This window comes from Felis catus, chromosome A3 (genome assembly GCF_018350175.1).
Source record: "Felis catus isolate Fca126 chromosome A3, F.catus_Fca126_mat1.0, whole genome shotgun sequence".
In the NCBI taxonomy this organism is placed as follows: Eukaryota; Metazoa; Chordata; class Mammalia; order Carnivora; family Felidae; genus Felis; species Felis catus.
Window position 1 is genome coordinate 122,570,747 of NC_058370.1, and position 10,526 is coordinate 122,581,272.

The window sequence follows — 10,526 nt, forward strand, 5'->3', positions numbered from 1 at the left end:
TAGTAGTGTTAGGTGTTGCTGGGTCATAGGGTAGTTCTATTTTTAATTTTTTGAGGAGCTTCCATACTGTTTTCCAGAGTGGCTGCACCAGTTTGCATTCCCACCAACAGTGCAAAAATGTTTCCTTTCTCTACATCCTCGGCAACATCTGTTGTTTCCTAAGTTGTTAATTTTAGCCACTCTGACAAGTGTGAGGTGGTATCTTGTTGTTTTGGTCTGTATTTCCCTAATGATGAGTAATGTTGAGCATCTTTTCATGTGGAAGAAAGAAAGACATTACAGTTTATATTGAGTTCATACTGGCATAGATTGGGAAAGTTAGTGGGAAAAAATATTTGTAGGATACTTTAATCTTTCTGGAGGCTGATTTGGGATCTGTGGAAGAAATCCTTAATTTTGAATTATCCACATTGCACCATCTTATTTCTTGAACTTGCGTTTTAGGTCAAATGAATGTGTATTTTGTGCTCCTATTACAGAAAGATCAAAAGTAAGGTAGACCCAGATTGTTCCTTCAGGAGCTTAGAGTCTAGAAATGGCGGGTGGGAAACAATAAGAGTATAAACCCTACTTAAGTGAGACAAAAATTAGGGTAAAAGAGAGGCAGTGGCAAAATGCTGGGAGTTTGGAGGAGTCAGATGTCATTTTTTTTTTTTTTTTTGCTGAGAAGGTCAGATTCTTCAGTGGCATTGTTTGCCTTCTATACTCTTTGTAGGTATCAAACTAAGATTTCCCATTGTTTTTGAAGGAATATAAAGATGAGTCTTCTAGATTATTTATATTTGTTTTATTTTTCTAGCATCTTCAAAGGCAATTCTTCCTCCTTTTTCTTCCACTAGAGCAGCCAGTCACTTTCCATTGCTGATCATTGGGAGGTCATCTGTAGAAACATGTGTATCCCTCATGCCTCCGGAGATGGAGAAAGGTGGAGTCCAGCTTTTGGATTCCAAGTCCTAAGTTGGTCAGTGCCTGGCAATGCAGAAGCTGGCTCAGTCTTTGCTCTTTAAAGACTTTGGTTACAAATAGGAGAACTTTAGGAATCCTAGAAAGAGATCTCCCGTTCCATGTTTAATCAGCAATGTGGTAGGTCTGGAAATCTATTCACAGCATGGTGCTCTACCTGTAAGAGTAAAACCAAACTGCTTTAAGCTTCTCCAAACTAGCAGGACACTGTCTCTAGTACTCACATTCCCTACTTTATGTACTTCCTTGATTTTTACCTTTTTTTGTGCATGCATATCTTTCCTTTGATAGCTCCTTAAAAACAGGGTATATGCCTAAATTATCACTGTATCCTTAGTAATTCCTGGAAAGGTGAAGGGGCTTAATTATGTTCTGGAATAGACGGGTAGGTGATGAAGAAATATAGTTTTATTCATGGGTATTTTTAGACCTTTCTGTAGACTTTGCACCTTATTTCAAAATTGTTCAGAAAGAACCATTTTGACAATCAGGGTCACATTATTTGAACTCTCTTGAGACTTGCTTTTCTTACCTGCCTATGGATCATTGAAATTTCAGATATGGGGATGTTCTCCAACTGCCCAGGACTGACATTTTAGGACTTGGCAAAAGTCACCATGAACTAAAGCACTTAAGTGAATGTCGAAATGCAGACAACTTTTCTGACAAAGGATTACATGCAGTAGTTCTCTTCTACCTGGAGTGTGTGCTTTCTTGAACATATACAGAAACTGCCCATAGCTGCGTGGGAAATGTCTACTTTACAGAGATCCCTTCTCAGATTTATACATCTTCTTTTGAAAAATTGAGCTTTGAGAAAGTTCCTTTGCACTGTAATTCTTTTGTTCCCGCCTCAGTCTTCACAATATTCCCGTTCACGTTTAATAAAAATCAATTTTTCACCCATAGTGACTCTCACTGTGTTTCGTTGCCCTGGGAGGTAAAAAAAATCTGAGCCATCAAACAAGAGGCCAGAAGGAAATGTCCTGCTTCAAAGAGAAGTCCTGAGAAAGCAAAGCAAGAATGCAGAGCTCAGCTTCATCCAGCTGGCAAACTTCTGGCAATACTCTGTGCTTTTTCTACCTGTTAGTTTGTATTTGAATTGCACTCAGAAGTGAGAGCTTGCCATTAAGCAATTCATTAATAAGTTTATTTGAGCTCAAAAAAGTTGAATTCAAGCTTTTTCTGACAAAAAAAATAATGACCATTCTTATTTGATCAAGTGGATGCAAAAATTTGTTTTGCTCATTAGGTCACGTGAAAAATTGTATGCATTAGTTAAGTGAGGTAATACTTCAGCTCCAAAGTTTTAACACGTAGCACATACTGAAAACACATTCAGAACATACACTAGACTGGAAATTATATCCTTTGTGATTACGCATTCTTATGAAAAAATGTAGATGTCTGCTTAACACTGTGGAAGAGGGTTCTCCGACACTTTAGTTGGGGGCTCTAGAAACAAAAGTTGGAAGTTCAGGGAAATGTAGACACTATGTAATTAAGGTTAGCATTAATTGCACTTATTGTAGGTAATGATAAACATGGGAAAAAGTATGCTCCATGTAGAGTTACCTAGTCACCCCCTATTAGAGCAGACTTCAGAGGAAATCCTCTGGGGAATAGCTGCTACCAACACCAGGTCCATTGACAACTACACTGGCACCTTCACATGCCTGCAAGAAAATTACTCAGCAGGCAGAAAGGTCCACCTTTACACCTGTGATCTCAATTCCAAGTTAGCACTCTGTGCCCACAATCCACTCTTTCACATTTTCCTCATCTCTTGTTCTCTACATGAATGTTTTAAATCATGTCAACCTCTTCCAAATCTATAGTTTCAACTCCTCCATCATGTGCTTTCAATAAATGACCTTTCTTCTTCACAAAGAAGATAAAGGTGAGTCAGGTGATGAATCTCTCACCTTGTGCTACCTGCCCTACACCTCCATTCTAGTTTTCCTCCAGTCCTAAGTAGGAAGAGGCCTGTCCTCATGAGTAAGACCAACCTCCTATTAACTCATGACTTTGCTTTTTCCTTTATCTTTATTTCCCCCTACTTTTATTTCAGTCATGATTGAAAAACTGAAGTTTCCTCATCTTAAACAAAGGAACAATAATTATTTTTGTACAATACAGTGTTTCTCAAGTGTCATCTCTACTTTGTAGCCATATTTTTTATCTCTTTCCTCCTCACAGCTAATATCTAAAGAATTGTTAACTTGTACCTTTCGTACATCTCCAAATTCCACTCATTTACTAGCCCACTCCAGTCTGGCTCCTATCCGTCTCTGCATAGAAAATCCTTTTGCTTAGGTTCCCATGGACCCACATGGTACTCAACTCAAAAGAATGTTTCAGCCCCTAACCTGCTAGGTACCCCAGGAGTATCTGCTTCCATTGGCAGTTCCCCTTTTCTTTAAATCTATGTTTTGCTCTTGACCCCCATGATGTCATATTCATAGGTTTTTCTTAAATCACCCTCCTTTCTCCCAAGGAACCCCGAAGCACTCATTACTAGACCCAGGGATACCTGGCTTGAATTGTGTAACATTTTCCTACAAAGAGGCCTCCTTTCCTTTACATTTTATACTATCTTCCTAAATAATTTCATTCATTCCCATGGTTTTGATTGCCATTTATGTGCAACTGGCCCCAAATTTTAATTTCTAAGCTTCAGACTTATGCATCTGTTTGCTGATGTGTCTTCTATTAGCTATCTTAAAGACCTCTCCAACTCATGTCCAAGATTTAGCTTCTATTTTTGCCCCCAAATCTGACTGTCTGTTCTTACAGCGAATGGCACAAACAGATCTCTATTTACAGAAGGCAGAAATCAAGTACTCTCTTGGCTCCTGCTTTACTTTCAACCTTCAGATATAAATTATTTATGAATTGTGAACCACTAAATGTCCCTTGCATCCATCTCTTTCTCTCTAGCTGATTTCACCAGCCCAGCCTAAACATCATTTTCTATAAAATACTTATATCTGTGTTAAGTAAAAAGTGATAGCATTATCTTCTAGAGTTTACAATGTATGGGCCTGTAAAAATTATGACAACTCCTGCATATGGGGAATAAATAGGCTAAGGTTCAAGTTTTCTACATTTTATAAAGTAATACAATAGTAACTCTATACTTGAAAAGATTAAGGATGTATATTTTAATCTGTAGAGCAACTATTACAAAATAAGGTTAAGAAATATAGGTAAAAAGTCAATAGATACATCAAAATGGGATTCTAAAAGATACTGAAAAAGAAAAAGGTAGGAAAGGGGGGCCAGTGGGATAAAAACTATAGGCAATAAACAAAAATTAAATAATAAACTAAAAACTAAAAAAAAAACACAAAAAAGAAAATTAATAATAAAATCCATTAGTACTAATAATTGCATGAAGTATTATTGGAGTAAATGCTCTAGTTAATTAAAAGAGAGAGATTGTCAGAACAGATGAAACAGTAAGACCTCACTAACATGTTATCAACAAGAGAGATACTTTAAATACAAAGACACAGATGCTTTGAAAGTAGTTGCATGATGAACATAGGGGAAGGGAAATAAAAATAAAATGAAAACAGGGAGAGGGACAAAACATAAGAGATTTTCAAATATAGAGAACAAACTGAGGGTTGCTGGAGGGGTTGTGAGTTGGGCGATGGCTAAATGGGCAAGGGGCATTGGGGAAGACACTTATTGGGATGAGCACTGGGTGTTGTATGTAGAGGATGAATCACTGGATTCTGCTCCTGAAATCATTATTGCACTATATTCTAACTAACTTGGTTGTAAATTAAAAAATAAAAATAAATAATAAAAAGAAAGTAGTTGCATTAAAAGAGTATACTATGCAAACAGGAAGGCTGGAGTGGCTATGTTAACATCAATAAAATAATCTTCAAATTAAAGATTAATACCAGAGATAAAGAGGAACATTTCACAATGCTAAGAGGGTCAATTAATAAAAAGGACATAACATTCTTAAAGATCCTAGCCACTTATTAGTTATATGACCATAAGACAGTGAGCCTCAGTTTTCTTATCTGCAAGATGTGTTATAGTATATCTGGACAAATAGGCTTAGATAATATGCATGTAAATAAATATTAATAAGCAAGCAATGGCATTTATGTATATCCCTTGGTACATGGTAGGTGTTCAATGAACATTAATTCTTTTTCTTAATGTGCTCAGTTTGGGTTAAGGAAGGCTAAAAGGAATGATGAGCAATTTGTTACAGAGATAACTCAAATCCTTAAAAACAGGACAATATAAAGTCCATAGGATAAAATTAAAATTTGTTCAATGTTGGCATAAATTAGGAGATTTTACTGGTACTGGTTCCTAGAGAAAGGGCTTCAACCTTTACCTTGAGATGCTAGAATTGGAGGAACGTGTTATTGAAAAGTGATTTTCCCTTCTTAGGCAAAAGTAACAAAAGCTAATCTTAACCCAAGTGTATTATTTTGGAGATGCTTTATCTTTCAGGCAAAGTGACCAGTAGTCTCTTCTTTAGTACAGCTGCTAACATCACAAACCACTATTAGTACCGCTATCTTCCATTTATTGAGTGTTACATACATTGTCATGTGTAATTTTAACCACAGCTTCTTGAAGTACATAGGGTATTCTTTATTTTGCACACGAACTGAGGTCCATTAAGTGTTTTCTTCTAGCGTACACAGCTCTTACATAGCAGACATAAGGTGATTTCAACCTAAAGCCTAGCTTCTTATATTGCCTGTAAAAATGGGTTACACTTTCCATACATGTTTTTTTTTTTAATTTTTTTTCAACGTTTATTTATTTTTGGGACAGAGAGAGACAGAGCATGAACGGGGGAGGGGCAGAGAGAGAGGGAGACACAGAATCGGAAACAGGCTCCAGGCTCTGAGCCATCCGCCCAGAGCCTGACGCGGGGCTCGAACTCACGGACCGCGAGATCATGACCTGGCTGAAGTCGGACGCTTAACCGACTACGCCACCCAGGTGCCCCCATACATGTTTTAAAATGGTTTTTAAAATGTGAAATTTTGTAGGATCTCCAAAAATTTGATCATATTGTGAAACAATTTTAAATGAAGGTTATAGTCAGTTTTTGAAGGATACCCTGATGGAATTTTAAACAGAATCAAAGCTGTCTTTCCACTGAAATGGACTTACAGGAAATATATAGGGGGAAATGGCCACACATGGCCTAAAATATGGAGAAAAACATCTATGTTTAATTAAGTAGTAACTAAACAATTCAACATTTAACGTTGAACTTAATGCCTATTTTTCCTTCAGAAAATTTTATGAATAAGAATTTCACAGTCAACTATGAAATTTAATGGAAAATTCTTGCACTGCATATGTATTATGATTTGTTGATCTTGAGGTCACTTTTCTAATTTCATGGAAATTAAGTGTCTGTGAATCAATTGTCCAAAGTGGAAAATTTCTTATACTTTGATGATGATGCTATATTGCAACGATAAACATTTCATATTTACTGAACAATTATTATGTGCCAGTCACTCTGTTAAGTGCTCTCCATACATTAATCTGAAACTCATGAATTCTCAGTGACATAGATACGATGGTTATTCACATTTTATAGCTAATGAAAATTAAACTAGTAGAGGTGAAATGAGTTGTAAGTCACACAGTACATGGTGGTAATGCAATGACAGTGTAGTCCACTTGACTAGAAAAGGCTCTGTATTGAACTATTGGTAGAGATTAGAAATTTTCTTTCACATAATCATATACAGAATCCTATTTCCCTTTTCGTCTTATCTTCTCTGGGCTAGTAGGATTACATTGACTTGAAAGCTTAGAAAGTGTAAGAGAATCAGAAGAGGATTCAGGACAGGGTGACCTGGAATGAGCAGCTTAGTTCACTTATACAATAAGCCTTGAGAAGAATGCGTTGTCCTTCAATGGGTTTATTTTCCTGTGCTACTTTCCACTATTACTGTGGCAGCATCAGAATTTGATCAGGGCTATGGGGCAAGGTGGTCACTGGCGAATAAAGCCTCAGACTCATATGTTAGGTCTTTCCCTAGGAGAAAACTAATAACATTGTCTTGGTCCTCATTCTGATTCTCCCACCTTCTAGCTAGATATGATTTTGGCAAGTTATTTCCTATAGCATCTATTTCCTCAACTGCAAAATGGGGACTGATAATGTATTTCCGTTTAGGGATATTATTGTGATTAGGAGAGAATTCACTTAAAGTGCTTAGTATGATGTCAAATGTACCACAAGCCTGCAAAATACATGTTAGCTACTATAATATCATTATTATTTTCATTATTGTTGTCTTTTGTCTAGATTGCCCTCCATGTGATAAATGTCACACATAAAAGTTGGGAATCTATGATGATTTTAGAAAATTGTTAAATTTTTGGGGGGGGGGGAGTTCTACATCCTCCCTGGGGATTTGACAACGCTTGCAGTTGGCTCTGCTGTGTGATATACTTTTGATATCTTCACATGCATTGTTTTGGTAAAGAAAGGCAGTAAAAGCATGGGTGGTTTCATGGAGAAGATAGGTAAATACTATCTGAAGTGGTTATTTATACTGTTTCTTTGTACATTTCTTCCTGAAAATGTTTCCTGAAAGAAACTCAAGGCATGAGTTGGGATTTATTTTGTAAGAATTTCTGGTATAAGTGGGTCATAGTGACTGACATTGTAAAAAATAGTGGTGACTCTCCACTGAGTCATATTTCTGATCTTTGCTTTGTGACCAGCATGGAGAAAGGAGAGCTGGTAGGCATGGAGTAGCGCATACAGCAGGTGCACAGTGCAAATGAGCAGACCTAACATTTCATGGCGAACCATCTTTCTATCTTGCTGCAGGCATATGGAAGTGGCTGAAGTTTTTTGGGACAATAAAATGCTTAGTATTTGGGGGGCCAACTACTGTTAGGAAATGTTCTTTTAAGTGAAGAGCTGTGAACAGCTAGCAGAAAGCAGCAATCTCTTTAGCTTCTCAAAAAAGAATATGGGGTATTGTGTGTGTGTTTGTGTGAGGGAGGCTTCAATTTAGGACACAGACACTGATAACTTTATTAAATATTGATTTTTGAGATATATTATATATATATATATATATATATATATATATATATATATATTCACTAAGCCATGAGCCAGAGATGAGAGTTGGTGATAAAAATAATTATTAGTAGTATTTCAGCTTTATTGCAAACAAAATGAGTTGGCATAATCTATGTATATAACTATATATAAAAATAACTCCCATCCGTAGCCCGCTTGGAAAGTGGATGGTACTCTTCCTCCTGTGACAACAAGGCCACTTCAGAGTGGAACAATATTTGTTTCTTTTGTGGCTTCCGGGGCTGGCAAAGCCAGGATTTCTAGCCCTATAACAAACTTTCAAAGACTATTAACACAGGCTCAGAGACAAAGGTGCAGAATTTGTGGCAAGCAGGGCTTGGGAAAATTCTCTGGAGAGGAAAGGCCACTTGAACAAAGGCCAGGAATAAGCAGTGGACTTGATAACTCAATACAACATTTATTTGGCATCAGAAGTGTCTCACTCTGGCATTCCTGAGAACCTTCAATGTCAGTCATCTCTGTAGATGAGGTGTAATGAGGAGAAACTATTGATTCATGTAAGAAGTATTTCCTAAGCTCAAAGATATAAATGCAAGCATGAGGAGGATCAGCTTTTGGACTTTGGAGGAGGCTACCTTGAGAATGATGAGCTTCTTGTGTCTACCAGTATTCAGGCAGAGGCTAGACAAGCATTTCCCTGTGACTATGCTGTTGGTGGGGTATTGAGTCAGGTCAGACACCCCCAAAGCATTAGGCATTCCATAATCTTCCATGGGCTCGCATCTACTTTGCATACTGTGTGCTTTTAGGAATGTAATGAGAACAATACTCATGTTGTTGTTGATGATAGCAATGTTGCTAGCTGCCATTTGCTGAAATTGAATATATCCTAGGCACCGTGATGAATGTTGAGCAATCTGGACATATAATCCTAATCACTACTTTAAAATCGGTACTATCTCCATTTTATGGGTAAGGAAACCGAGGCTTAGATTGGTAAGGCTTGGTTCCTGTGCTTAAATGTTTTGGGGTGAGATAGGACTCACAAATGCAAAGAGTTACTGAAAACCTTGAGTACCTGCTTACATGTGACAGTGTGAGAACCGTTATAAGACCGCACATATGATGTGCATGCCAAGTGTTTATGGCTGGGGGCTGAGAAGGAGCTTTATGGTGGAGGGTGGGAACACATTACTTAAGAGGATGGTCTATTTGGTCAAGTAAGTGGAAGGTTTATGCTTAGTTTGAAATAAAATATTAAAAAAAATGAATGTGCTGGCTGGAATTTTTACTGTGGTGTCAATAACTTCCCATGCTATAGCTATCAAATTGGCTTTGCACTCTGGATAAATATCTTTCCCACTTTATTTGGCTTTAAACCTGAGTTACAGGAGACACAAATCACTATAAGTAGGAATACCCAAATTAAATGAGGGTTCAGTTTTGAGTTTCTGTCTCGGTGTTCTTAAGCCACACATTTTAAAATCCCTTTAGATTACATTGGTGGGATTCTTAGTAAATCCAGATAAAGAAAACAGATATTTCTTATACCTTATGAACTCTTAACCTTGCTAAACTGTTCTGTGAGACAGGAGATACTGACAACTTTGAAAGTTGTGTGTGCACATGCACCTGCATACACAGAGACTTTCTTTAACTTTTCCTGAGATAATGTGCAGTATGAGTTGGAAGATGTGGATTTCAGTGGGGACTTTGCCACTGTGACCTTCTGATTAACCTTAACATCCCTTTCTGTGAAAAGTGACCTCTGGACAAGATGCTATAATGGGATCATTGTGTTAAAGATCCCTTGATTTTGTGGGTTTTTTTTTTTCACATAAGCAAATAAGTCGAAGAAACTGGAAGTCATCCTTGAGTACAATCCATTTTCTGCCATACTGCTTTATGGAGCAATTTTGGAGGTCATGTCAAGTATTCATTTAAGGAAGGAATGATTCTCATGCAAATTAAACCAAATAGTCATTGCCATCTTCAAGGAGAAGGAAGTTTACATAACCTCAATTAAAAACAAATATCACTATAAATTGTTTTTTCCACTTCTTTAACTTCATATAAATGCTTGTTTGAAATATTTGCTATTTTGTGACTGACTTCTTTTGCTCAACATAATATTTTTGAAGTTAATCCATGTTGTTGCATGTATCAGCATTAAGGTTTTGCATTTTGTTACATGTAAACTATACCTGAGTAAAAAAAAAAATGAAAAATGGTTAACAAGGGATAAACAAACAAAATAAAATAATCACCTCCTGGGTCTTGGTACAGGCTGAGATTAGGAGAGATTATATTATGGGATGGAGAGGTCAATTGGGGAAAATTTCTACGTCAGCAAGTTTCTCTTCTCTATTCTGGGCCCTTCCTTTTGTGTAATCAGAAATGAAGGAAAACTATTTAGGTTTCTAATATATCAGTTTTCCCCATTGCGATCCCACTCAACACAATGTTAAAAACCCCTGCTGTCTTGCAACAT

General features: G+C 37.0%; 1 long non-coding RNA gene across 3 annotated transcripts in view; it reads left to right on the forward strand.

The window, feature by feature from the left end:
- The window catches only part of LOC123384590, a 233,052-nt gene that overhangs the window by 61,923 nt on the left and 160,603 nt on the right, over nt 1-10,526 (forward strand). The window lies entirely within an intron of this gene.